At 39.3% G+C, this 27,607-nt stretch overlaps 1 protein-coding gene across 2 annotated transcripts in view; it reads left to right on the top strand.

The window, feature by feature from the left end:
• LOC127663687 (interferon-induced very large GTPase 1-like) overlaps nucleotides 1-27,607 on the top strand; it is a 113,141-nt gene that overhangs the window by 58,902 nt on the left and 26,632 nt on the right. Inside the window, exon 1 of one of the 2 annotated variants that reach the window (XM_052155319.1) lies at nucleotides 16,277-17,765. The exons of the other annotated variant lie outside the window; for it this stretch is intronic. The gene's annotated coding sequence lies outside the window, so the exon portion shown is untranslated. Of the gene's footprint in view, nucleotides 1-16,276; nucleotides 17,766-27,607 lie in introns of those variants that run through there. 2 annotated transcript variants of the gene reach the window in all.

Consider the following 27,607-nt stretch of genomic DNA (forward strand, 5'->3'; position numbering starts at 1 on the left):
CTTAGCCGTTCTGACTGGTGTAAGATGAAATCTTAGGGTTGTTTTGATTTGCATTTCCCTAATGACTAATGAAGTGGAGCATTTTTTAAGATGCTTCTCCGCCATCCGAAGTTCTTCAGGTGAGAATTCTTTGTTTAACTCTGTACCCCATTTTTTAATAGGGTTGTTCGGTTTTCTGGAGTCTAACTTCTTGAGTTCTTTATATATATTGGATATTAGCCCTCTATCTGATGTAGGGTTGGTGAAGATCTTTTCCCAATTTGTTGGTTGCCGATCTGTCCTCTTGACGGTGTCCTTTGCCTTACAGAAACTCTGTAACCTTATGAGGTCCCATTTGTCAATTCTTGCTCTTAGAGCATACGCTATTGGTGTTCTGTTCAGAAACTTTCTCCCTGTACCGATGTCCTCAAGGGTCTTCCCCAGTTTCTTTTCTATTAGCTTCAGAGTGTCTGGCTTTATGTGGAGGTCCTTGATCCATTTGGATTTGAGCTTAGTACAAGGAGACAAGGATGGATCAATTCACATTCTTCTGCATGCTGACCTCCAGTTGAACCAGCACCATTTGTTGAAAAGGCTATCTTTTTTCCATTGGATGTTTTCAGCCTCTTTGTCGAGGATCAAGTGGCCATAGGTGTGTGGGTTCATTTCTGGATCTTCAATCCTGTTCCATTGATCCTCCTGCCTGTCACTGTACCAATACCATGCAGTTTTTAACACTATTGCTCTGTAGTATTGCTTGAGGTCAGGGATACTGATTCCCCCAGATTTTCTTTTGTTGCTGAGAATAGTTTTAGCTATCCTGGGTTTTTTGTTGTTCCAGATGAATTTGATAATTGCTCTTTCTAACTCTGTGAAGAATTGAGTTGGGATTTTGATGGGTATTGCATTGAATCTGTATAGTGCTTTAGGCAAAATGGCCATTTTAACTGCTGGTGGGGTTGCAAATTGGTACAACCACTCTGGAAAGCAGTCTGGCGGTTCCTCCGAAAACTGGGCACCTCACTTCCAGAAGATCCTGCTATACCACTCCTGGGCATATACCCAGAGGATTCCCCACCATGTAATAAGGATACATGCTCTACTATGTTCATAGCAGCCCTATTTATAATTGCCAGATGCTGGAAAGAACCCAGGTATCCCTCAACAGAAGAGTGGATACAAAAAATGTGGTATATCTACACAATGGAGTACTATTCAGCCATTAGAAACAATGAATTCATGAAATTCTTAGGCAAATGGATGGAGCTAGAGAACATCATACTAAGTGAGGTAACCCAGACTCAAAAGGTGAATCATGGTATGCACTCACTAATAAGTGGTTATTAACCTAGAAAACTGGAATACCCAAAACATAATCCACACATCAAATGAGATACAAGAAGAAAGCAGGAGTGGTCCCTGGTTCTGGAAAGACTCAGTGAAACAGTATTTGGCAAAACCAGAACGGGGAACTGGGAAGGGGTGGGAGGGAGGACAGGGGAAGAGAAGGGGGCTTACGGGACTTTCGGGGAGTGGGGGGGGGCTAGAAAAGGGGAAATCATTTGAAATGTAAATAAATTATATCAAATAAAAAAAAAGACAAAAAAAAAAAAGTAAAAAAAAAAAAAAAAAAAAAATTTTTTTCACCTGAGTTCAAACTCAATTTTTTTCCTAACACTTACTATCTTTGAGATATTTTTATACTGCTCAGAGGAGCAACAAATGTAGTGCTCTGACCATTTAAGTGTTTAGTACGTACTCGCAGAGTCATGGCTGGCACATGGGAGAGTTTTGAGGTACTTCCTTATTACTTTTATTCATTTACTTATATATTTATTTACACTTCATATTTTATTTCCCTCAACCAGCGTCTACCCTCCAACTATTCCACATTCCATACTTTCTCCCACCCCCACCCAACCTGATCTCTACACTCCCTGGAGCCTCCAGTCTCTTGAAGGTTAAGTGCATCAACTCTGAATAAACACAGATCCAGCAGTCCTCTACTGTATGTGTGTTGGGGGCCTCTCATCAGCTAGTGTACGCTGTCTGTTTGGTAGTCCAGTGTTTGCGAGATCTTAGGGTCCAATTTAATTGAGACTGCTAGTCCTCCTACATGATTGCCCCTCTGCTCAGCATCTTTCAGCATTCCCTACATCAACAGCAGGGGTCAGATGCTTCTGTCCATTGGTTGGGTGCAAATAGCTGCATCTGACTTTTTCAGCTGCTTGATGGGTTTTCTGGAGGGCAGTCAAGCTAGGTCCTGTTATGTAAACCCTCCATAGCCTTAATAATAGTGTCAGGCCTTGGGGCCACCCCTTGAGCTACATTTCACTTTGGGCCTGTCACTGGACCTGTTTTTCCTCAGGCTCTTCTCCATTTCCATCCATGTAATTCTTTCATACAGGAACAATTATGGATCAGAGTTATGACTGTGGGATGGCCTCCCTCTCCCTCATTTGATGCCCTGTCTTCCTGCTGGAGGTGGGCTCTATAAGCTCCCTCTCCCTACTGTCAGGCATTTCATCTAAGGTCTCTCCCTTTGAGTCCTGAGAGTCTCTAACTTCCCAAGTCTCTGGCGCATTCTGGAGGGTCCCTCCAACCTCTTATCTCCTGAGGTTGCCTGTTTCCATTCTTTCTGCTGGCCCTCAGACACAAAAGGACATGTGTGGTATGTACTCACTAATAAGTGGATATTAGCCAAGAAAAAAATGTACAGGGTACCTAAGATACAATCCATAGAACTCACAAAGGTTAACAAGCTGAAGTGCATAAGTGAGGATGGCTCAGTCCCACTTGGGAGGGAGAAAAAAGTAATCACAAGTGGGAAGGGAAGGAGGGACGGGGTGGGGGGGTACAGTGGAAGGGCGAGGGGAACCTGATCTCATATTGGGTAAGGGAGAAGAGGTACTTCCTTATATTAATTGTGAATGCAAGCTAATGTGTTTTAAAATAGCAAGATGAGTCAATCAACTTCATATACTTTCAACAAGTCTCTAAGAACATCATTGTTTCTTTGACCCAAACATTTGATAATTTTTTCCTTGCTTTTTTCTTTTGGGGGGTGGGGTATGTACATGTGTGTGTCTGTGGCCATTTTCATGTCTGTGTTTGAGTCCATGTACCAACAGAGGCCAGAAAATACATTGGATCCCTTGGATTTGGAATTACAAGCAGTTGTGAATCTCCCAAATTGGGTACTAGGAGCCAAACACAAGTCCAATTTAAAAGTAGGAAGTGCTCTTAACCCTGAAGCAACTCTCTAGGCCCACATTTGATAAATTTGCATAGTCATGATTTTTAGATTTTTTTATCTAGCATAACAACAACAGTATTGTTGGCTTAGTCCAGACCTCTTTGAAGAGACTAAAGACCTAGGAATCATTAGAAGTCATGATCAGGAGTCCCTTCTGATCCTTCTTCCCCTCCCACCACCGAAAGCCCTTTCTGCTGGGGCAGAACCTTGCCAGGTCTGCTGCAGTGAAGATTCCATCTCCTAATACTTCCCAGAGAACCAGCCACTCAGGGCAGTTGAACCAGCCACTCAAGGCAGTAGCGAGAAAAGGAATCACAGGAGTACATATACACAGGTTTGCAGGACAGATAAGTCAAAATCAGAGACAAGAAGACCAGCTAACACCAGAGAAGACTAGATGACAAAAGACAAATGCAAGATCATTACCAACAGAAACCAAGGCAACATGGCACCATCAGAACACAGTTCTCCAACAAGAGCAAATACTGGATACCCCAACACACCAGAATAGCAAGAACTAGATTTAAAATCACATCTCATAATGCTAATAGAGGACTTCAAGAAGGACATAAATAACTCCCTTAAAGAAATACAAGAGACAATATAGAAGCTCTTAAAGAAGAAACACAAAAATCCCTTAAAGAAATACGGGACAGCATGGATCAACAGGTAGAAGCCCTTAAAGATGACACACAAAAATCCTTTAAAGAATTACAGGAAAACACAAAGAAACAAGAAAAGGACCTGAACAAAAATATCCAGGATCTAAAAATTAGAGTGAAAACAATAAAGAAATCACAAAGTGAGACATGTGTGGAGATAGAAAACCTTAAGAATTCAAGAGTCATAGATGAAAGCATCAACAACAGAATACAAGAGATAGAAGAAAGAAGCTCAGGTGCTAAAGATACCATAGAAAACATTGACACAACAGTCAAAGAAAATGCAAAATGCAAAAAAGCTTGTAACCCAAAACTGCCACACCAACTCCAGTGTAGTCTGTGTGACATGACAGTATGTCATTAAGGCAGACAGGAGAAAAAATGCCCCTTGGGTCTAGGCTCCCTGGAGGTCCCTGGCAGTGTGCCCACCTCTGGCCTTAAGAAAGGGCCTTGATGTTCTCTAAGGATATTGTGCTTCCTGGGTTATGGGTTCTGCACTATGTCTTTCTTCTTCCTATTCTTAATTCTTTATACAGCACGATCCAAGCCTACAAGCTGGTTAATTGATAAAAGAGAACTTGGTATTCCGGTGGAAGGAAAAAGAGTATGTAGCGATTACGCCTACCGCTTCCAGTTCTAAACTCAATGAACTCATATTGAACCTTAGTGAAAGAAAGCCTTGGAATGCTTTTTAACAGGGTCCATCTTTATTACTAGCCTTAGTAAAGGTAATGATGAATAGTTTGTAGCAAGAAGAAAAACAATATGAAAAAGTATAGGACTACTGATGAGCTATTGCTTTATACAGGTACTTATGATAAGAAGGCAATAGATGGATAAAAAACATTGAAGGTTAGAAGGTCCTATAACTTTCTTGAGATTATGGACATAGATTAGCTTGAGCCAAACCACCATGGTGTTTGCTGTCCAAGGCAGTAGAGAAGACTCTTGCAATGTATATGTGTTCATTTTTAAAGCATTTTGACTTTTGATGACAGAAGAAGGCTTTAAGCATACAAATTGGTCTGAAGGCCCAAGTTCTCCTGTTGATTATTAACACAACTTTAATAAGTAACCACAAGTTAGAATCGAACACTATATGTCTGAGGTTCATGATCATAGTTTGCTTTTGATCACAGAGTAAGAGTTCCTGTGGGCATCATCTCATGTCTACTTGCTGTTCTAATTAAGATGGAAATGTACCTTGTTTAGCAATTGTTTGAGTGTTTCTGGAAGTGTGCCAACCTCTATCTGTTCCTCAATGTATTATAAATATGCCTGACTAAAAAGTAAAGTTGCAGCAGATTCAAACCGCTCTCTGGTGTGTCTGTCTGTCATCTCGCTGCACCTGTGCCTTTCTGAATACCAAAGCCCTGATTTTCCCTCGGTTGTGACTCCCCCGGCTGGGTCAGTCCGTGGCAGGTGGCGCCTTCGAACAGGGACTCTTTGGACAGGTAATCTTTCCCCCCTTTCTTTTTTCTTCCAGGTAACGGGTCAGCTCTTGCCAGGACGCTGCAGGTGAAGGATCACCGGTTAAGTGCAAGTAATCTTGATATAACATGGGGCAATCTGAGTCAAAGAAGGAACGAATGTTCCTCTCAGTTTTTAAACATATGATGGCCAGTAGAGGTTTAAAGGTCTCAGATACTTTGTGTCAAGTCCTCATAAGGCCCATCAGAAAAACAGAAACAGTGCAGGACTTTATAAAAGCCTGCATAGATGCCTCACCAGCCATAGTGCAAGGAATGGCCTACGCTGCAGCTATGAAAGTTCAGAAATTCAGCACCTATGTTAAGCAAACATACGGAGGAGGGAGAGACTCCTCTGTACCCACTTGTTATAAGTGTGGAAAGGAAGGACATATGCAAAGACAGTGTCCTGGAGAAAACAATGGGGGTAACAAGAAAAGAGGACCTCCTCCAGGAGTGTGCCCTCAATGCCAGAAAGGCAAGCATTGGAAAAAAAGATGTAAATCCAAGTTCCACTAGGATGGAACACCCCTTATTAATAAAAAAAAAGACAAAAAACAAAAAAAGGAACAAACAAAAACAAACAAGCAAACAAAAAACTAGGTCGGGCTACCTCTCAGCCCCGGAATTAAAAGAGAGGACCAAGATGATGTTATTGAACAAGAATGTGCCCTTAACCCTGAGGCACCAGAATTTACTATTCATGATCTACCTAGAGCTACTCCAGGTAGTGCTGGGTTAGATCTAGCTTCCTGTGAGGATGTCATTTTGTCATCCTGGGAAGGAGTTACCTTGATTCCAACCTCAGTGATAGGGACATTACCACAAGGAATAGGGACTTATAAATGGGCGTAGTTCAAACTATAAAAAGAATTTTGAAGTATTGCCAGGAGTGACTGATGGAGACAGCACTGGAGACATAAAAGTAATGATAAGACCTTTGAGAGAGACAGTACATATACATAAAGGACAGAGAATAGCACAACTTCTTTTGTTGCCATATCTTAAACTGCCTAACCCTGTGTTAAAAGTAAACTGGGGACAAGGACAGTTTGGATCCACTAATGTGGTAGCCTGGGTCCAAGATATTGGGGCCCAGAGGCCTTTTAAGATGGTAAAGATTAATGGAAGAGAAATTAAATAAAGCAAGAATGAAACAAATTCTATATAATAAAGAATGGGATTTAATCATATTTAGAACAATTCCCCCCGAGTCATGAGGAAGGACCTGATGACCAGCACCTGGAAAGGGCCGGATGCTTTAATTTCCTCTGGGAGGGGATATGCTTATGTGTTCCCACAGGATGCTGACTCCCAAGTCTGGATCCCAGATTGGCTTGTGCGACCGGTGGCTGGTGCGACAAAGAAAATAAAAACAGGAGAGATGGAAAACTAAAGTGAAACTACAAAAGCTTTTACTGGCTCCCAGGAGACTGCCTATGTGGACTCAGCTAAAGAATCTGACAAGAGAAGCTATAGAGTTGGTGACTGCTCAACAGCAGTCACAGACTCTTGAATTTATTTTTCTGGCAATGCTTTCTCTTCTTGCTGCTCGACCTACAGTTGTGAGTGGAGAAAGTTATTGGGATTATGTACCAAAGCCACCTCTTATACATCCTGTAGGTTGGATGAGTCTGGATTACATAAAAGTTCTGATTAATGATACAGATCTGTTAGGTGGTTTCCAGGACTATGAACAAAGGTTGAATAGCTCTACTTCCATAACTTTTGAGGGAAGATCGGATTCTCTTCTGATTTGCCTAGCGTTTAAAGGCTCTCCTCCTTTTGGGTGCCTATCACTCAGCTATAGAACACTTCTTACTGACGCTCCTGATCCTAGCACTAAAGGTAAAAGTAAAAAAAGGTTAATATGACAAACACAGATTTCTACATTGGGGTCTGCTTCTTATAATACTTTTCAAAATGCTCCTTTTATGCCTTTGCCTGTCTGTACTGAAAAATTTAGAGATAAGACTCAATTTTGGGAAAATACCCTTACTGGTTATCCAAAATGGTTAGAATGTGGATTTCCTCGCTCAGAGGTAAAACGTAATCCTTTGGGAACTCCTCTAGAAATTTGGGATTTCTCTAAGTCATCTGGAACTTTTGATTATATTCAATACTTAAAAAATAATTCTAATAGATTTAATATATATACTCCATCTAAGCTAGGAGAAAGAATTCATCGATGGTTCAGTCCCAGATATGTAGAACCTATCTGGGTGGCTAGAGACCCAGATGATAACAGAATTACTATTCATCATGATATATTTAGATTGGCTGCTAGTGCTAACATGATATTGCAAAAGAAACCAAAAGAGATTAGGTCCACTCCTTGTGCTATAGGGGCTTATGTGGCCTATCCTTTTGCATTATTATTAGGACATGCTTCACAAATTAATATTACAAAGATAGGTCAATCCTATATGATTAATTGCTATGCATGCAGACTTACTAATTGTGTGGATTCTGGCATAAATAGACAGACAACAGTTATGATTCTGGTGAAGCGTCCTGCATATGTCATGTTGCCAGTAGATTTAAGTGGATGAATCATGGTATGAAAATACAGCTATACAGACTTTAAAGAAATTGCAAGAATTAATAAGACCAAAAAGATTTGTGGCTGCCCTTATCATAGGGATCTCAGCATTCATAGCCATACTCACTACATTTGCCATCTCTACTGCTGCCTTGATTCAGGAAATGCATACTGCACAATTTGTCAATGATATAAATAAGAATATCTCATTGGCCTTGTCAAAACAATCAATGATAAACAAAAAGTTAGAGTCAAAGATAAATGCTTTAGAAGAGGTGGTCTTAGCTTTAGGGCAGGATATAGTAAATATTAAGACCAAGATGGAGACTCCATGCCATGCTGCCTTTCTGTATATTTGTGTAACACCTTTACCTTATAATGCTACTGAGCAATGGGAAAAGGTGAAGAATCATTAACAGGGAGTTTGGGCAGATTCTGAGATTACTCATGACATGGAGATATTGCAGAGGGATATTGCAACAATTAGCAAAGCACATCTAAATAATACTCAGCTTGACTCATTGGCTAAAGGACTGGAAACAGGAATTAAGTCTTTGAATCCTCTAGATTGGGTAAAATATTTTGTCTTAATTGGAATATTGATGTTCATGATTATTATGGTCGTGCTGTTATTTCTTTGCCTTTTCAGACTTGTGTTGAAGTCCATTTACTCGGTGAAGCGAGATGTAACAGAGTTGCGTCTTAAAAACAAAAACCCTGGAACTGCCACACCAACTCCAGTGTCGTCTGTGTGACATGACAGTATGTCATTAAGGCAGACGGGAGAAAAATGCCCCTTGGGGCTAGGCTCCCTGGAGGTCCCTGGCAGTGTGCCCACCTCTGGCCTTAAGAAAGGGCCTTGATGTTCTCTAAGGATATTGTGCTTCCTGGGTTATGGGTTCTGCACTGTGTCTTTCTTCTTCCTATTCTTAATTTTTTATACAGCACGATCCCAGCCTACAAGCTGGTTAATTGATAAAAGAGAACTTGGTATTCCGGTGGAAGGAAAAAGAGTATGTAGCGATTACGCCTACCGCTTCCAGTCCTAAACTCAATGAACTCATATTGAACCTTAGTGAAAGAAAGCCTTGGAATGCTTTTTAACAGGGTCCGTCTTTATTACTAGCCTTAGTAAAGGTAATGATGAATAGTTTGTAGCAAGAAGAAAAACAATATGAAAAAGTATAGGACTACTGATGAGCCATTGCTTTATACAGGTACTTATGATAAGAAGGCAATAGATGGATAAAAAATATTGAAGATTAGAAGGTCTTATAACTTTCTTGAGATTATGAACATAGATTAGCTTGAGCCAGACCACCATGGTATTTGCTGTCCAAGGCAGTAGAGAAGGCTCTTGCAATGTATATGTGTTCATTTTTAAAGCATTTTGACTTTTGATGACAGAAGAAGGCTTTAAGCATACGAATTGGTCTGAAGGCCCAAGTTCTCTATTGATTATTAACACAACTTTAATAAGTAACCACAAGTTAGAATCGAACACTATATGTCTGAGGTTCATGATCATAGTTTGCTTTTGATCATGGTTCACAGAGTAAGAGTTCCTGTGGGCATCATCTCATGTCTACTTGCTGTTCTAATTAAGATGGAAATGTACCTTGTTTAGCAATTGTTTGAGTGTTTCTGGAGGTGTGCCAACCTTGATCTGTTCCTCAATGTATTATAAATATGCCTGACTAAAAAGTAAAGTTGCAGCAGATTCAAACCTCTCTCTGGTGTGTCTGTCTGTCATCTCGCTGCACTTGTGCCTTTCTGAATACCAAAGCCCTGAATTTCCCTCGGTTGTGACTCCCCGGCTGGGTCAGTCCTTGGCACAAAACAACCAGGAACTCCAGGACACAATGAGAAGGCCTAAGGATTAGAGGTATAGAAGAGAGCAAGAATTTACAACTTAAAGGACCAGCAAATATCTTCAACAAAATTATAGAAGAAAATTTCCCTAAAGAAAAAGATGCCCATGAACATACAAGAAGCCTACAGAACTCCAAACAGACTGGACCAGAACAGAAACTCCTCCCGATACATAATAATCAAAATACCAAATGTACTAAACAAAAAAAAAAAGAATATTAAAAGCAGTAAGGAAAAAAGGTCAAGTAACATATAAAGGCAGACCTATCAGAATTACAGCAGACTTCTCACCAGAAACTATGAAGGCTAGAAGACCCTGCACAGATGTCACACAGACCCTAAGAGAACATAAATGTAAATCCAGGCTATTATACCCAGCAAAAATCTCAATTACCATAGATGGAGAGAACAAAATATTCCATGACAAAACCAAATTTATACAATATCTTTCCACAAACACAGTGCTTCAAAGGATAATGGGTAGAAAATACCAATAAAAGGCTGGAAACTAAACCGTAGAAAAAACAATAAAGTAATCTTCTTTCAAGAAACACAAAAGAAGAGAGCCACACAAACAGAATTCCACCTTTAACAATGAAAATAACAGGAAGCAACAATCACCTTTCCCTATTATTTCTTAACAGCAATGGTCTCAATTCCCCACATAGACTAACAGACTAGATACGTAAACAGGATCTAACATTTTGCTGCACACAAGAAACTCACCTCAGTGACAAAGACACTCATTACCTAAGAGTCAAAGGTTGGAAAACAATTTCCAAACAAATGGTCCCAAGACACAAGGTGGAGTGTCCATACTTATATCGAATAAAATCGACTTTCAGCCAAAAGTTGTCAAAAAAATAAAATAAAGGACAGTTCATACTTATCAAAGGAAAAATCTACCAAGATGAACTCTCAATTCAGAACATCTATGCTCCAAATGCAAGGGCACCCACATTCATAAAAGAAACTTGGCTAAAGGTCAAATCACACATTGTACCCCACATAATTATAGTGGAGGACTTCAACACCCCACTCTCAACAATGGACAAATCATGGAAACAGAAACTAAGTAGAGACACAGTGAAACTAACTAAAGTTATGGACCAAATGGATCTAACAGATATTTATAGAACATTCCATCCACAAGCAAAAGAATATACCTTCTTCTCAGCACCTCATGGTACCTTCTCCAAAATTGACCATATAAGTGGTTACAAAACAGGCCTCAACAGATACAGGAATGTTGAAATAACTCCATGCACCCTATCACATCACAATGCCCTAAGGCTGGTCTTGAGTTCAAAAAAAAAAAAAAAACCAGAAAACACACATACACATGGATGTTGAATAGTGCTCTACTTAATGATAGCTTGGTCAAGGAAGAAATAAAGAAATTAAAAACTTTTTAGAATTTAATGAAAATAAGAACACATCATACCAAAACTTATGGAACATACTGAAAGCAGAGCTAAGAGGAAAGCTCACAGCTCTAAGTACCTCCAAAAAGAAATTGGAGAGAGCTTACATGAGCAGCTTGACAACACATGTGAAAGCTCTAAAACAAAAAGAAACAAATACAACCAAGAGGAGTAGACAGAAGGAAATAATCAAATTCAGGGCTGAAATCAACCAAATAGAAACAAAAAGAACCATACAAATAATCAACAAAACCAAGAGCTGGTTCTTTGAGAAAATCAATAAGATAGATAAATCCTTAGCCAGACTAACCAAAGGGCTCAGAGGCACTACCCAAATTAATAAAATCAGAAATGAAAAGGGAGACATAACAACAGAAACTGTGGAAATTCAAAAAGTCATCAGATCCTACTACAAGAGTTTCTACTCAACAAAATAGGAAAATCTGGATGAAATGGACAACTTTCTAGATACATACCAGGTGCCATCATTAAAACAGGATCAGATAACAACCACTCTGGCAATCAGTCTGGCTGTTCCTCAGAAAACTGGGCACAACACTTCAGAAGGACCCTACTATACCATTCCTGGGCAAATACCCACATGATTCCCCAGCATGTAATACATGCTCCACTGTGTTCATAGCAGCCCTATTTATAATAGCCAGAAGCTGGAAAGAACCCAGATGTCCCTCAACAGAGGAATGGATAAAAAAAATGTGGTATATATACACAATGGAGTGCTATTCAGCCATTAGAAACAATGAATTCATGAAATTCTTAGACAAATGGATGGAGCTGGAGAACATCATACTAAGTGAGGTAACCCAGTCTCAAAAGAACACTCATGGTATGCCCTCACTGATAAGCAGTTATTAGCCTAGAAGCTTGGAATACCCAAGACACAAACCACATATCAAATGATGCCCAAGAAGAAGGAAGGAGTGGCCCCTGGTTCTGGAAAGACTCAGTGCAGCAGTGTAGGGGAATACCAGAACAGCAAAGTGGGAAGGGGTGGATTGGGGAATAGGGGGAGAGGGAAGAGGGCTTATGGGACTTTCGGGGAGGGGGGATCCAGGAAAGGGGAAATCATTTGAAATGTAAATAAGGAATATATCAAATAAAAAAAATGATCAGATAAACCATCTAACTAGTCCCATAAGTCCTGAGGAAATAGAGGGAGTTGTTAATAGTCTCCCAACAAAAAACATAAATAAATAAAAAAAAACAGGACCAGATGGATTTAGTGGGGAATTCAAGCAGACCTTCAAAGAAGAGCTAATACCAATACTCTTTAAACTATTCCACAAAATAGAAACTCAAGGAACACTACCCCATTCAATCTATGAAGCCACAATAACACTTATACTTAAACCAACAAAAGACCAAACAAGGAAAGAGAACTTCAGACCAATTTCCCTTATGAATATCAATGCAAAAATTCTCAACAAAATTCTGGCCAATTGAATCCAAGAATGCATCAAAATGATAATCCACCACCATCAGGCAGGCTTCATCCCAGGTATGCAAGAATGGTTCAATATACAGAAATCCATCAATGTAATCCAATACATAAACAAACTCAAAGAAAAAAACCACATGGTCATTTCATTAGATGCTGAAAAAGCTTTTGGCAAAATTCAGCATCCCTTCATGATAAAAGTCTTGGAGAGACCAGGAATTCAAGGCTCATACCTAAACCTATACCTAGTGAAAGCAATATACTGTAAACTGGTAGCCAACATCAAACTAAATGAAGAGAAACTTGAAGTAATCCCACTAAAATTGGGGACAAGACAAGGCTGCCCACTCTCTCCCTATCTATTCAATATAGTACTTGAAGTCCTAGCCAAAACAATTAGGCAATGTCCAAGTATACACATTTGAAGGGAAGAAGTCGAAGTATCACTATTTGCAAATGATATTATCATATACTTAACCCCAAAAATTGCACCAGGGAACTCCTAAACCTGGTAAACAACTTCAGCAAAGGGGCTGAGCATAAAATTAACTCAAACAAATCAGTAGCCTTCTTCTACTCAGATGATAGACAGGCTGAGGCAGAAATTAGGGAAATGACACCCTTCACATTAGCCACAAATAATATTACATACCTTAGTGTGACTCTAACCAAGCAAGTGAAAGATCTGTATGACAAGAACTTCAAGACTCTGAAAAAGAAATCATAGAAGATCTCAGAAGATGGACGGATCTCCCATGCTCATGGATTGGCAGGATTAATATGGTAAAATGGCCATCTTACCAAAAGCAATCTACAGCAACCCCCATCAAAATTTCAAATCAATTCTTCATAGAGCTAGAAAGAGCAATCTACAAATTCATCTGGAATAACAACCCAGGATAGTAAAAACTATTCTCCAAAACAAATTATCTACTTGGAGAATCATCATCCCTGACCTCAAACTCTATTATAGAGATAAAAACTGCATGGTATTGGTACAGAAACAGGCAGGAATTTCCATGGAATAGAATTGAAGAGCCAGATATGAGCCCATACACCTATGGTCACTTGATATTTGACAAAGGAGCTAAAAACACAGTGGAAAAAAGAAAGCATTTTTAACAAATGGTGCTAGATCAACTGGAGGTCAGCATGCAGAAAAATGCAAATCAACCCATTCTTATCTCCTTGTACTAAGCTCAAGTCCAAGTGGATCAAGGACCTCCACATAAAACCAGATACACTGAAGCTTATAGGAGAAAGTGGGGAAGAACCTTGAACACATGGGCACAGGGGAAGATTTCCTGAATAGAACACCAATGGTTTAAACTCTAAGAACAAGAATCGACAGATAGGACCTCATAAAACTGAAAAGCTTCTGTAAGGCAAAGGACACTGTCAATGGTATAAAACAGCAACAAACAGATTGGAAAAATATCTTTACCAATCCTACATCCGATAGAGGGCTAATATCCAATATATACAAAGAACTCGAGAAGGTAGACTCCAGAGTGTCAAATAACCCTATTAAAAAATGGGATACATGCTAAACAGGGAATTTTCAACTGAGGAAACTTGAATGGCTCTGAAGCACCTAGAGAAATGTTCACCATCCTTAATTATCAGCGAAATGAAAATCAAAACAACCCTGAGATTCTACCTCACACTTTGTGTTCATGCAAGTTGTAACTGCTTCTTGGCATTGGGGATTTCCAAGGAAAGCTTCTTTATGCTGGCCAAAACCTGTGAGTGATATGTTTGTTTGATCGTCAGATTTTAGAACCTCCTGGCATCTTATACATTCAGGGAGGGCTTGGTGTTCCCTTTTCAATCATAAGCAGTCATTCCACATTTTTACATTGTGTTTTTCAATTTCCACCCAAAGAGAAATAAACACCAAGGAGTAGATTCAGTTTTTAGCTATTCTATAAGATTCTTCTTCACTATAAAACTCTCTGTCTTATGACTCAGCAGTCAATGACTCTGCAATATCATTGTTTAGGGCTTTACAGTTCTAGCAAACCCAATATAAAAGTTTGAATGTTTTGTTTCTTAATCTGGAAGAGCTTTTCTTATCTAACATAGTCACGATACAGAAAAAAAAAATCTTTAACTTGTATTTTTCCTTTGCAAGGACTATTTTATTAATAGAGAAACTACTTTGCCCCCTTTCCCTCACATTCCTCATGCTTCCTTCAACACATTTTTTCTCCTACTCCTGTCTTTAGTGTTTCTTTCATAAATGAACCCTGGGGGCTAGACTCCAGCCAGTGTCTCTAATACCAGTCATATGGAACATAAGTCTTCATTCACTCTTCTCAGGTAAATGTCATAAGCCTGGGTTTAGAAAGATTGAATTAAATATTAGTTAAGAATACCTTAAAAACAGTTCAAGAAGGCCAGCAAGATGGTTCAGCAGATAAAGGCATTTGCAACCCAATATGCCGAGTTCTTTTCCCAGAACCCATGCGACAGAAGAGAACTGATTCCTACAGTTGTTGTCCTCTTCACTTCCACAGTGTGCTGTGCTTGCATACACGCACATACATACACACACAAACACACATATGCACATTTACAATAAGTAAATGTAAACTAATATTTTTAAAGAGCCTAAAATTTCAAAACAAGGCCAGCTCCAAGTAATCAGTAAAACAGATGTTTCTATTGAATAAACTTTATTTGATCTTAATTCTAAATAGTGTTGTTAAAATGCCATGTAATGGAGAAATATATTTGTAGAATGAAAAAACCATAACTCTGGTATTGAACAATGCTAAGATATACTATTGGACTGTGATGTATTGTTTTCTTTCTTTCTCTTTTTATTACTTTTAATTTTTTACAGTCCAGTCATTACCCCACTCCTCATCCACCCTCATACAGTTCCTCATCCCATTCCTCCTCCCACCATCTCTAAGAGGATTCCCCCTCCCACCAGGCCTCCCTACTCCCTGGGCCTCAAGCCTATGGAGGATTAGGTATATCTTCACAAACTGAGGCAAGACCAGGCAGTCATCTGCTGCACATGTGTCAGGGGCTCAGACAAGCTGATGGTTAGTGGTTCAGTGTCTGAGAGATCTCAGGGATCCAGGGTAGTTGAGACTGCTGGTCTTCCTATGGGGTCACCTTCCTCCTCAACTTATTCCAGCCTTTCCCTAATTCAACTGCAGGAGTCCCCAGCTTCAGTCCAATAGGTGGGTGTAAGTATATGCATTGGTCTCAGTCAGCTACTTGTTAGGATCTTGGAGGACAGCCATGCTAGGCTCCTATCTGTAAGCACACCATAGCATCAGTAATAGTGCCAGGCCTTAGAGCCTCCCCTTGATATGGATCTCAGTTTGGACCGTTCACTGGATCTCCTTTGCCTCAGTCTCCATTTTTGTCTATGCAGTTTTTAGACAGGATCAATTCTGGGTCAGAGTTTTTGACTATGGGATGGCAACCTCATACCTTCACTTGATGCCCTTTCTACTAAAGGTGGACTCTGCAAGTTCCTTCTCCCCACTATAGGGCATTTCATTTAAGGTGCCTCCCTTTGAGTCCTGAGAGTCTCTCACCCCCCCCCTCCTCTGGTACTTTCTAGAGGGTCCCGCCACCTCCCACCCCCTGTGATTGCATATTTCCTTTCATTCTACTGGTCCTCAGGGCTTCCCTCCTGTTGCCCCCACCAATACCTGATCACGTTCCCCTTTTGCCCTCATCCTCCCCTCTCCCACATAGGTCCCTCCCTCCCTCTGCCCCCTCTCTTGCATTCTTCTCCCTCCCAAGTGGTATTGAAACATACTCACTTGAGCCATTCAGCTTGTAAACCGTCTTGAGTCCTGTGGATTGTATCCTGGGTATTCAGTATTTCTTGACTAATATCAACTTATTAGTAAAGACATATCATCCATGTCTTTTTGAGTCTGAGTTACCTCACTCAGGATGATACTTTCTAGGTCCATCCACTTGCCTGCAAAAGTCATGATGTCCTCATTCTTAATAGCTCAATAGTATTCTATTGTGTAAATGAACCACATTTTCTGTGTCCATTCTTCTATTATGGGACAGCTGGGTTGTTTCCAGCTTCTGACTATCACAGGTAAGGCTGCTATGAACACAGTGAACACTGTGGTATGGTGGGTCATCTTTTGGATATATGCCCAAGAGTGGTATAGCTGTGTCTTCAGGATGATATATTTCCAGTTTTCTGAGGAACCTCCAGATTGATTTCCAGAGTGGTTGTATCAGTTTGCAATCCCACCAGGAATGGAGGAGTGTTCCTTTCTCCACATCCTCACCAACATGTGCTGTCACCTGAAGTTTTGATCTTAGCCATTCTGATTGGTGTAAGATAGAATCTTGGTGTTGATTTGATTTGAATTTCCCTGATCACTAAGGACTTTGAACATTTCTTTAAGTGCTTCTCGGCCATTCCAGATTCCTTTATTGTAAATTCATTGTTTAGCTCTATATCCCATTTTTGATTAGGTTGTTTTGGTTTTTTAGAGGTTAGCTCCTACCATGGGAAAGCATCAGAAAGGCTAACTTTTCAGTTGTTCTCTGTTTCCAACTTCACTGTACATATTATGAAACTCTCTGAATGGTTCCTTTGAATGAAGCCTTTTTCTACAACCATGAGGTGAGGTCTAATTCAACCCCTTGTGCCTCCTGATGGCAAAGAGGAGGTGGGAGAAATATGGGAAACCATTTCATAATCAAAATCAGCAAAAGTCTTTCTTGAAGAAGCTTTTTCTCACATCCAACTTCTAATTATTTCATTACTTGGTATACATAAGCATTTATGGACTCATTAGTCACCACAAGTCCAGTTGGATTTTTCCATTCACTTTCTATGGAGGTCTTATATGATAATTATATGATACATATATGATACCCTCACACTGAAATACCATATGTACTGTTTAAGGCATTGGCCAAAATAAATAAAACATTTAAAGTAAAAATCCTATAACATTACAACAAGCACATAATACTGAGAGTCTAATAAATGTAAAACATTTGATATTCTAGAACTACTGTGATGAACAGGAGACAACTTTTCCTTTAAAGAAAATACTGTCTAAAGGCCAAAACAGATACACCCAGGAACAAGAAAGGTATAGTATGATAAGCTCTCGATTAAGCAAGCTGAGAATGCTTTGGCAGATCAGAAAAGTACCCAACCCACTGGGAATCGTGTGGGAGGCTTCTCAGAGATTGTGTTGGTTGGCTGAGTTCTAAATGATGAGCAACTGCCATGTGTAGAATGGGGCAAGAACAATTCAGAAAAGAAAAATCCAAAATATGAATTTGTAAAGCAAACTAAAGAACTTGAAAGAAGTATCATTGGACAAAAGTGAATATATAGTTGGTTGGCAGGATATGAATGGTGATGGCAGCAAAAGCCTCTCCTCAAACTCCTTTTTCTCAGGTACTCAGTCACAACAATGAGAAAAGTAACTAACACACTGTAAGAAAAACAGCAGCTACAACTTCCTGAGCACTTAACAGGCAATAACTATCTCAATAACAATCATCGTTGCTTTATTCAATTCTCAAAATGATTCTAGGAGACAATATAGTTCTGACTCCCATTTCAAAAACAAGAATAAAAAATATATTAAAAACAAAAGAATGAAAAACAAGAATACAGAGATTCTGATAGATCAAGTAATCTGTCCAATTAGCATTGATAACACTGGATTTAAACATGGATCAGTATGAATCTAATCCATGTTCTTAGTATCTTTATCCCTAGGGACGATCTTAAATACCAATATTGAAAATAACTTAATAGACAACAAGATAAAGCTGACAATGCTTAAAGCCAGAATTAAGCAAATGCATTGGTCTCATCTTCCTGTTAGCAACAAGTAGGTAGGAGTGGACTGGAAGAGCCTGTGGGGCTGCTATTTTAACAGCTTTCATTACTTAGTCTTTTATCAGTTCACAAATGGGCCCAGAAAAGCAGTTCTACTTGTTAGACAAATCTTCTCTGAATCTTCTCTTCTCTGGTCTGACTGAACTGGAAGAAGACCCAGGCTTCAAATTGGTGAGAATTCTCTTCCCTCGGGGATCCGCCGTGAGGTGACCTTTCCTTCACACCAAAAACAGGACTAGAAAATACATAGCTAAGAGAGGTCTGTGATCAAACTTTCTTATTCTTCTATCGTATGCAGAAAGTCTTCTTGGCCCTGGTCTCTGCTTCCCTTCTCTATCTATCCCCTCTTCTCCTTCCCCCCCATTCTCCCCAGATTCTCCTTCAACCTCCCACTTCTGAGTGTATCTCATCTTCATTCTCCATTGCTCTTCTGCCATCTCTCTTCATCTCTTTGTCTTGTAGTTCAACCAGGACCTTTCTTAAACATACAGCTTTGAGTCTTTGTTCTTTGCTCAAACTTTGGAACTTTAAGAGAAAGTCTCTATGGAGTACTCCAAAGCTGACCTGGTAATATGGATGGCATGTAGAGACCAAAGGACCACAGGAGGGCCAAAGTACATCTGCATTATGTCAGTCTGAGCTCAGGGAAGAATAGATGCTGTAAGTCAGAGATGTCTTTGGATCATCTCAGGGACTGGGTCAGACATCTGGCTGAGACACTAGTAACTGGACCTGGTACTAGTTCTCCTGGAACCGGTTGTGGAACTCTCGACAGGAGAAAACATTTGAGCCGTAGTTCTCATGGCAATTTTTCTGTTTTGTTTTCTTTCATTCATTTTCGTACCTATAGTTTCCTGGTAGCCCAGACAATGATCTTAAACAAGAATAATGGGTATGAAACCACGCCCTTGAGATGGGCCACTAACATGACCTTATCTCCAGGGAAACCAATGCTTTACTTTTCAAATCGTTTACAAAATCAGCATGATAGATAAAACTTTCCCAACAACAAAATTTCATATAGCTACTCATATGTCATTGGAGGTGGGTTTTGGTATATGGTAAAGAAAGCCTTAATTAGAAAGAATTAAAATAGTGTGAATTTATGCTTTGAAGATTTATAAAAAATCAGGCATTAGATGTTAAGCAGTAATGACTCATAGGGGCTAGAAAGTAGGCTCAGCGGTTAAGAACACTGACCATAAAGATTTATTAACCTGTTCCTGGGAATATGCCACTAGCCTTGGATGATCATCCTATTGAATATATCCTTCCAGAATTGTTATATTTTTTTATGATGACACTACCTGGTCTGTTTGTGATTCACTGAGCACATAGTTTCAGAGTTGTAATGCTTGGATGATTTCTGTGCCTTACTGTGCCAAGTGACTCTTGTTGTTATTCACAATTGTTTTGCTGGATATGGTTTTCTAAGAGTTGTTTCATGTTTGATTTAATGTATAGAATCCCCTGCTTGAGAGCTGCAAAATACACTCAGATTCAAACTACCTCTGTGTTTGTTTCTGTTTGTCACCATCGAATCCTTACCCACCTGGACTTTAAGAACCCTCATCCCAGGGATGCCCATTCCTGGCTGGGGTGGTCTGTGGCAGAGTATTTCAGCTAATGTCGTCCCTATAGAGTCCTAGGAGCCTCTTGCTTTCCTGACATCTGGGACTTTCTGGTGGCTACTCCCAGTTCCCCATCCCCCATTGCTACACACCTCTGTTCAATTTCCTGACCCTCCATACATCTTCCCCCAACTCCTGCCATACCTGATCCTGCCTTTTCCCCCTCCCCCTTTTCTCTACCTCCCAAGTCCCTCCCACCCTCTACCTCCCATGATTATTTTATTCCTCCTTCTAAGAAAGAATGACACATCCACACTTGATACTTTGTAAATATTCTGCTCTGAAAAGATACCAAACTAGCCATTTGATCAGTGCTTTGGATATTTTAATGGACTTTTGAAACTTGTAACTCTAAGTCACTTCAAATTTCCTACCACTGGCTGATTCAAGTCATACTTATCTCCAGAGAATGGAGATAGTTACAAGTTCCCACTTCTTTTTTGATATTTATCAAATATGAAAACACTATATTTTTGTACTTGGCAGCTGTTAAGATCATCTCACAGTCTAATGAACTTTGGCTCTGCATATACACAATCCTTGATTTGGCAATCACTCTCAATACACTTTCCATGAATCATGGATGATGCTTTACTTTTTATAGGGTTTACCTGTCATCTGTATGTTGATGATTCCCTATTCTAAACCTTCAGCCTATAAAATTCTCTCAGAGAAATGAACGTGGTTATCTGGGAAGAGAGATGTTCAATCGAGAAAATGCCTCCATAGGTAAGACTGTGGGGCATTTTTTTTTATTTATGATTGATGTGGGAGAGGCCAGAGTTCTGAGAGTTGTGCCACTCCTAGGTAGGTAGAAAGGCTGAGCAAACCATGAAGAACAAGCAGTGCTCTTCCATGGCCTGTGCTTTAAGTCCTGCTTCCAGGTTCCTGCTTCAAGTTATTGCCCTCAATTCCCTACATGCTGGGCTATAAGCCTAGGATAAGCCCTTTCCTCACCAAATTGCTTTTGGTTGAGGTGTCCATCACAACAATAAAAAAATAAAACATCCTACAGTTCTGCCTACTATATCACTCTAGAATTTTTCACTTTGCATTCCCTCCAAAATCATCAATTCCACTTTTCAATAACTATACCTAAACTTGAATTCAGTCATTACTTATTGTCCTTGCTAAAATCTCAGTCTAACTCAGCATCTTTACACCATTACAGCAGTTTCTTATCACTGTTATTCTCATGTTTAAAGTACCCTAATTGCTTCCTGTGGTAAGTAAAGCAAAACCTAAAATCTGTATCATGACCTTTAAAGATGCTACAAGAATCACAACTCTCTTTCATCTTCCTGATCCTATTTTTCAGTTTTCCTCACACTACATTAACTCTTATTCCATCCCAAAACTATGATACTAGCTTCTATTTTTGTAATTTCACTAATTTTTTTCCTATTCTTAAAAGGTAGTTCTTCTATTTCTTCACACTGTATCAGCCTTCTTTGTCTTATTTCAGGTCAAATCTTAACTAACCATAGGATCAGAGAACTTGTTTTCTTAAACAGTCTCATAACTAAACCACATCATTCTTCTATAACCTTACTAATGGAAATAATCATATTTATATTGTCTCTTTAAAGCTTTTTTCATATTTCCACCAACATCCTACCCTGCTCTAGAATACAAGCATTTTCTAGAATGAGATTTTTGTGTCTATTTTCATGGTTGAAAATCCCACATATATATCTTTGCATGATATACACTGAATGCTAAACAATCACTTTGATGTTACATTTGAAAATGAAATCCAATATCAAAAGCAATAAAACATGTTATATATATATGAAAGAGGACATATACTATGTGTGTCATTCCTTTTTTCTTGCTATTACCCTGTTTTCTTATCCCCCAACCATCCTTCCAGATCCTTTCACTCATTGTGATAGTCATCTTTCTACTTCTGTTCTTAAATATATATATATATTTATCCATATTTATACTTGTGAGGAAAAAATGATATTTGTCTTCATTCATTTGGTTTAATGTGTTTAACTTGATGATCTCCAGTTATATACAATTTTTCACATATGTAATCTGAATTTTCTTTAGAGGTTAAAAAAAATTGTGTGTGTGTGTGTGTGTGTGTGTGTGTGTGTGTGTTATTTCATGAACTGTTGAAGTTACCTTCAGAATGTACTTGCCATGGAACTGGTTTTCCTATGTGGCTTTTGATATTGTAGCCATTTGCACGATACTATTTCTACTAATTTCTACTGATCCAATAGCACAAGATCTTTCCATTTTCTAGTGTACTTAATTTCTTTGTTATTTTAAAGTTTTCATTATAAAGGCCATTTGTCTCTTAATATGGGTTTATTACTACATATTTTATTGTTTTGCTATGGTAGTAATGGAGGAGGGTTTTTGTTGGGTTTTTTTTTGTTTTTGTTTTTGTTTGTTTGTTTTTGGTTGTTTTTTTTTTTTTTTTTTTTTTTGGTCCTGATTTGGTCTCAGCAAGTTCACTACTGTTATATAGAAAAAAGAAAGAAAGAAAGAAAGAAAGAAAGAAAGAAAGAAAGAAAGAAAGAAAGAAAGAAAGAAAGAAAGAAAGAAAGAAAGAAAAACTATGTATTTTTTCATTTTGGGGGGGGTTGTTTTATTTTTTTTTTTAGAATAAGACATTTTATTCCAGAAACTAGTAAAAGAAATGCAAAGCAGGCTGAAGTAGAAAGGGCGAATACATTTAAAGCAGGAAACGGTGAAAAGAAAAACTGTACAGTTTCTCAACCAAGCAAAACTCAGATGATTTAAATGATCAATAAAACAGGTTAGCAAATACTAAGAAAAGGCTTGGAGCATGGTAAGAGGGCTAGAGAGATAGTTCCAGTAGGTAAGAGCACTGGCTGTTCTTCCATTCAGTCCCCAGCAACTACATGGTGGCTCACCATCTGTAATGGAATCTGATTCCCTCTTTGATTGTGCATGAGAACAGAGCACTCACATACATTAAATAAATAAATCTTCTTTTTTTTTATTGGATGTATTCTTTATTTACATTTCAAATGATCTCCCCTTTCCTGGATGCTGCCTCCCCTAAAGTTCCATAAGTCCTCTTCTCTCCCCCTGTTCTCCAATCAATCCTTCCCGCTTTCCTGTCCTGGTATTCCCCTACACTGCTGTACTGAGCCTGTCCCTGGACCTTCTGTTCCTCTGGCTCCTCACCATTTCCATCCCTGTAATTCTTTGAGAAAGGAACAATTATGGGTCAATTATGACTGTGGGATGGTCCCCCTCTCCCTCATTTGATGCCCTGTCTTTCTGCTGGAGGTAGACTCTATAAGTTCCCTCTCCCTAGTTTCAGCCATTTCATCTAAGGTCCTTCCCTTTTAGTTCTTGAGTCTCTCACCTCCCAGGTCTCTGGTGAATTCTGGGGGGTCCCCCCCAACCTCCTATCTCCCAAGGTTACCTGCTTCCATTCTTTCTGCTGACCCTCAGTGCTTCAGTCCTTTTCCCTCCCCCAATGTCAGATCAGGTTCCCCTCTCCCTCCTCCCTGCACCTCCCCTCTTCCCAGCCCAGTCTACTCTCCCTCCCAGGCTCCTCCCTCCCTCCTCACTTGTGATTGCTTTCTTCTCCCTCCCAAGTGGGACTGAGGTGGCCTCACTCTAGAACTTCAGCTTGTTGGACTTTTTGAGTTTTGTGAACTGTATCTCCTCGGGTATTCTGTACTTTTTTTTTTTTTGCTAATATCCACTTATTAATGAGAACATACCATACATATCCTTTTGGGCATGAGTTACCTCATTCAGGATGATATTTTCTAGTTCCATCCACTAGCCTGCAAAGCTCAGGATGTCCTCATTCTTTTATTTTTTTATGTGTGTGTGTGTGTGTGTGTGTCTGTGTGTGTGTGTGTGTGTGTGTGCTTTTTGATTATATTTTGTTTTTGTTGTTTTGTCTTGCCATGATTTTTATTTTAGTTTTTTTAATATTTTTATTTTTTTATATTCTTTGTTTACATTCCAAATGATTTCCCCTTTCCTGGATCCCCCCTCCCCATATGGCCCATAAACCTTCTTCTCTCCATCCCTTCTCCAATCACCTCCCTCCTTTTTCTCTGTCCTTATATACCATTCCCATGCTAGATCAATCCTTTCCAGGATCAGGACCCTCTCCATACTTCTTCATGGGAGTCATTCGTTATACAGTTTGTGCCTTGGGTATTCAGGGCTTCTGGGCTAATTAATATCCACTTATCAGAGATTGCATTCCATGTGTATTCTTTTGTGATTGGGTTACCTCACTTAGGATGATATTTTCCAGATAAAACTATTTGCCTAAAAATTTTGTGAATTCATTGTTTCTAATTGCTGAACAGTATTCCATTGTGTAAATATACCACATTTTCTGTATCCATTCCTCCTTTTAGGGGTGTCTGGGTTCTTTCCAGCTTCTGGCTATTATAAATAAGGCTGCTATGAACATAATGGAGCATGTGTCTTTATTGCATGCCAGGGAATCCTTTGGGTATATGCCCAGGAGAGGTATAGCAGGGTCCTCTGGAAGTGTCATGTCCAGTTTTCTGAGGAACCTCCAGACTGATTTCCACAGTGCTTGTACCATCTTACAGCCCTACCAGCAGTTGAGGAGTGTTCCTCGTTCTCCACATCCTAGCAACAACTGCTGTCTCCTGAGTTTTTTACTTTAGCCATTCTGACTGGTGTAAGGTGAAATCTCAGGGTTGTTTTGATCTGCATTTCCCTAATGACTAATGATGTTGAGCACTTCTTAAGGTACCTCTCGGCCATCCGGATTTCTTCAGGTGAAAGTTCTATGTTAAGCTCTGTACCCCATTTTTAATAGGGTTATTTGGTTCCCTGGGGTCTAACTTCTTGAGTTCTTTGTATATATTGGATATTAGCCCTCTATCAGATGTGGGGTTGGTGAATATCCTTTCCCAATTTGATGGTTGCCGTTTTGTCATTTTAACAGTGTCCCTTGCCTTACAGAAACTTTGTAATTTTATGAGGTCCCATTTGTCAATTCTTGATCTTAAAGCATAAGCTATTGGTGATCTGTTCAGGAAGTTTTCCCCTGTGCCCATGTCCTCAAGGGTCTTCCCCAGTTTCTTTTCTATTAGTTTCAGTGTGTCTGGTTTTACAGGGAGGTCCTTGATCCACTTGGAGTGAAGTTTAGTACGTGGAGATAAGAATGGATCAATGCACATTCTTCTGCATGCTGACCTCCAATTGATCCAAAACCATTTGTTGAAAAGGCTATCTTTTTTCCACTGGATGTTTTTGGCTCCTTTGTCAAAGATCAAGTGACCATAGGTGTGTGGATTCATTTCTGGATCTTCAATTCTATTCCATTGGTCGACTTGTCTGTCACTGTGCCAATACCATGCAGTTTTTAACACTATTGCTCTGTAGTATTGCTTGATGTCAGGGATACTGATTCCCCCAGAATTTCTTTTGTTGTTGAGAATAGTTTTAGCTATCCTGGGTTTCTTGTAATTCCAGATGAATTTGAGAATTGCTTTTTCTAACTCTGTGAAGAACTGAGTTGGGGTTTTGATGGGGATTGCATTGAATCTGTAGATTGCTTTTGGCAAGATGGCCATTTTAACTATATTAATCCTGCCGATCCACGAGCATGGCAGATTTTTTCATTTTCTGAGGTCTTCTTCGATTTCCTTCTTCAGAGACCTGAAGTTCTTGTCATATAGATCTTTCACTTGTTTGGTTAGAGTCACACCATACTTTATATTGTTTGTGGCTATTGTGAAGGGTGTCATTTCTCTAACTTCTTTCTCAGCCTGCTTATCCTTTGAGTATAGGAAGGCAACTGATATGCTTGAGTTGATTTTATAACCAGCCACTTTGCTGAAGTTGTTTTTCAGCTGTAGGAGTTCTCTGGTGGAGGTTTTTGGGTCACTAGAGTAGACTATCATGTCATCTGCAAATAGTGATACTTTGACTTCTTCCTTTCCAATTTGTATCCCCTTGACCTCCTTATGTTGTCTAATTGCTCTAGCTAGAACTTCAAGTACTATATTGAAAAGATATGGAGAGAGAGGACAGCCTTGTCTAGTCCCTGATTTTAGTGGGATTGTTTCAAGTTTCTCTCCATTTAGTTTGATGTTGGCTACTGGTTTGCTGTATATTGCTTTAACGATGTTTAGGTATGGGCCTTGAATTCCTGTTCTTTCCAATACTTTTAGCATGAAAGGATGCTGGATTTTGACAAATGCTTTTTCTGCATCTAATGAGATGATCATACGGTTTTTTTTTCTTTGAGTTTGTTTATGTAGTGGATAGCATTGATGGATTTCCTTATATTGAACCATCCCTGCATCCCTGGGATGAAGCCTACTTGATCATGGTGGATGATCGTTTTGATGTGTTCTTGGATTCGGTTGGCAAGAATTTTATTAAGTATTTTTGCATCAATATTCATAAGAGAAATTGGCCTGGAGTTCTCTTTCTTGGTTGGATCTTTGTGTGGTTTTGGTATCAGCGTAATTGTGGCTTCATAGAACGAGTTGGGTAGAGTTCCTTCTGTTTCTATTTTGTGGAATAGTTTAAAGAGTATTGGTGTTAGGTCTTCTATGAACGTCTGATAGAACTCTGCACTGAAGCCATCTGGTCCCGTGCTTTTTTTTGGTTGGGAGACTTTCTATGACCACTTTTATTTCTTTAGGGGTTATGGGACTGTTTAGTTGATCTATTTGTTCCTGATTTAGTTTTGGTGTCGGATATCTGTCCATTTGGTGTCCATAACTGTCCATTTCCTCCAGATTCTCCAGTTGTGTTGAGTATAGGCTTTTGTAGTAGGATCTAATGATTTTTTTTAATTTCCTCAGTTTCTGTTGTTATATCTCCCTTTTCATTTCTAAGTTTGTTAATCTGGATACTGTCTCTGTGCCCTTTGGTTAGACAGGCTAAGGGTTTATCTATCTTTTGATTTTTTCAAAGAACCGGCTCCTGGTTTTGTTGATTTTTGTATGGTTCTCTTTGTTTCTACTTGATTGATTTCGGCCCTGAGTTTGATGATTTCCTGTCTTCTACTCCTCCTGGGTGAAATAGCTTATTTTTGTTCCAGGGCTTTCAGGTGTGTCATTAAGCTGTTAGTGTATGCTCTCTCCATTTTCTTTTTGGAGGCACTCAGGGCTATGAGTTTTCCTCTTAGCACTGCTTTCACTGTGTCCCATAGATTTGGGTATGTTTTGTCTTCATTTTCATTGTGTTCTAAAAAGTCTTTAATTTCTTTCTTTATTTCTTCCTTGACCAAGGTATCATTGAGTAGAATATTGTTCAGTTTCCACGTGTATGTGGGTTTTCTGTTGTTGTTGTTGCTATTGAAGACCACTTTTACTCCATAGTGATCTGATAGGAAGCATTGGATTAGTTCAATCTTCTTATATTTGTTGAGGTCTGTCTTGTGACCCATTATATGGTCGATTTTGGAGAAGGTACCATGAGGTGCTGAGGAAAAAAG

Source organism: Apodemus sylvaticus, chromosome 1, assembly GCF_947179515.1.
Source record: "Apodemus sylvaticus chromosome 1, mApoSyl1.1, whole genome shotgun sequence".
Taxonomy (NCBI): Eukaryota; Metazoa; Chordata; class Mammalia; order Rodentia; family Muridae; genus Apodemus; species Apodemus sylvaticus.